Source organism: Neovison vison, chromosome 9 (genome assembly GCF_020171115.1).
Source record: "Neovison vison isolate M4711 chromosome 9, ASM_NN_V1, whole genome shotgun sequence".
Classification (NCBI taxonomy): Eukaryota; Metazoa; Chordata; class Mammalia; order Carnivora; family Mustelidae; genus Neogale; species Neogale vison.
The window spans coordinates 84,570,979-84,573,566 of NC_058099.1; the positions used below are offsets into that span (position 1 = coordinate 84,570,979).

At 40.2% G+C, this 2,588-nt stretch overlaps 1 pseudogene; it reads right to left on the minus strand.

Moving 5' to 3' along the window:
• Positions 1 to 1,461: 1,461 nt before the first annotated feature.
• LOC122917841 lies at positions 1,462 to 1,581 on the minus strand (annotated as a pseudogene).
• Between the last annotated feature and the right edge of the window lie 1,007 nt (positions 1,582 to 2,588).

Below are 2,588 nucleotides of genomic sequence, written 5' to 3' on the forward strand. Positions count from 1 at the left end.
GTTTTGTTGAAAAGCCAGGGTTCTGATATGTGTCTGTATGCCCTATTGTCAAATCACTGCCCTGGGTCAGGCATTCTTTCCCAGATGACCCGTGCACCAGCGTACATACTCCCACAGTAGTTCTTCTAGGCCTGGTGCTTGATCTTTGCTAGTCAGTAAGAACAAGAGAAGATATATGATGAGTTTTCTATATTTCTTGAATCATTGAAAAAGGTCTGAGATGTAAGAACTTGAACCAGAGTGATTTAGAGAAGAGCTTCTGGACTTCCTGATTCTCATAGTGTTAGACCTTCCAATAGGGCACCCTCTTCCAGTCTGCTTTCTGGCATTATTGCTACTGTGGAAATTCCTGCAGCATTTAAGTCAAAGGTTTTCATTTCCTGGTGGGGTTCTGGAGACCTTGCTTGGTGATTTCTAGGACACTGAAGGAGGGAGCAACTCTAATTCTTCAAGAGGTCCTTGAAAGTCCTTGTGGCATGGTAGTTCAGGGTGGCCCTGCTGAATATTTTATGGTGGTGATGGGGTTGCTTGAAATGTTCTTTAGTCGGCTCAGTTCTTAGAACAGGTCTCAGTGAAATTGCCCATTTGATTGTTTAACATGTACTCCATACCCTGAATTGCTGATTATGCAACATTCATGTTCTCATTTTCCCAAGTTCTCAACCTGTCAGAAGCTAAAAGACCACATAAAGTACATTCCATGCCAAGTGTCTAGAAAGAAGCAGGATTGGTAGTCAGAGCCCCTGGAATGTAAGCAGAGAACCAGCCATTGTCATTAATAACATTTCCTAGCTCGCTGATTCTGTATGTTTTCTGTCTACTTCATCAATCATGGATGGAGAGACATTGAAATAGCCAACTATAATTGCAGAATTATTTATTCCTTCTTTTAGTTATATCATTTTTGCTTTATGCATTTGGGGGTTCTATGCACTTGTTTTGAATAGCAAACACTGTTGTTTTCTTAAGGTTAACTATTATCAGTGCTGTTGGAAAAAGCAGATCCAAGTGTAGCAACCTTGATAAAAAGACCAGGATCAATTAGAAATTGATGATAGTTGTTTTCAAAATCTAACATCATTTTTTTTTTTTTTTACAAAACTAAATACAGTGTGTATGTTTCTATCTGTCCATGTGCACCAGGAATAGTCTTCTCCATTTGAGTAAGTGCAAATAAAAGTTGCTAGAGATTCTACTGTAGAAAGTTTGTGTGGGGACACCTGTTTGTAGAAGGTTGGTGTAGGGGCAGTTGGTTAAGCAGCTGACTCTTAGTTTCAGCTCAGGTCATGATCTCAGGATCATGAAATTGAGCCCTTCTTCGGACTCTGTAGTCAGCATGCAGTCTGCTTAAGATTCTCTCTTCCTCTCCCTCTGCCCTTCCTCTCCCAAATAAATAAATCTTTTTTCTTAAAAAAAGAGCATTTGTGTGACTTCCACTGTTTCCATCAATAAAAGGGGATATCTTTTACATAACATCTAAAGATATGAAGCTATGAATCCATTTACATCATTACAATCTTTTAGCAATAATCGCGCCTCGGATAAACCTCATTGGCTACGGTACTGCCACTGCGCAAAGCTACATCATTACAATCTTAATGAAAACAGATAAAATTGGATCTATACCTCACACTCTCTATTTTCTTTATGTGTAAGAAAGGAGGTAAAATAAGATTGCATATATGTAGTTCCTTAAGTTTAAAAAATGAAATTCCAGAAAGATAAATCAGAAACAAATAAAAATTGTTACCTCTGGGTAATAATAGAGGGGAGAGAGATGGGAAGTGAGACTTCTTTTAATTATATCTTTTCATATTTTTTTTTTTAGAGAGAGAGAGAGCACACATGAGTGCATGCCTGTGCAAGTTGAGGGTAGGGGCAGAGGGAGAGGGAGAGAATCTTAAGTAGACTGTTCGTGGAGGCCCAGCGAGGGCTTAAGGTGGGGCTCAATCTCACGACCTGAAATCATGACTTAAACCAAAATTTAACCAACTGAACCACCCAGGTGTCCCCACACAAATTTTACTCCTTTACTGAGGCATGATTAGCATGTGAAAAGCTGTACGTATTTAATATATACAACTTGATGAGTTTGGGGATAGGTAAACCTATGGAACCACTACCATCAAGGCCATAGATATGTCCAAAACCTCCCAAAGTTTCTTCCCACCCCCTTCATGATGATGATGATGCATGCATGTGATAAGACTGCTTACCATAAGATCTACCTTCTCAGCAAATTTTGAATATGCAATAGAGGGTTGTATCTCTGGGTACTAGACTATCTAGTAGAGATCCTACTTACTTTTTTTTTTTTTTTTAATTTATTTGACAGATAGAGATCACAAGTTGGCAGAGAGGCAGGTAGAGAGAGAGAGAGGAGGAAGCAGGCTCTCCGCGGAGCAGACAGCCCGATGCGGGGCTCGATCCCAGGACTCTGGGATCATGACCTGAGCTGAAGGCAGAGGCTTTAACCCACTGAGCCACCCAGGCACCCCAGAAATCCTACTTACTTATCTCGCATAAATAAAGTACCTTTTGACCACTATCTCCCCATTTTCTACCCCTACCCCCTGACAGTCTATTCT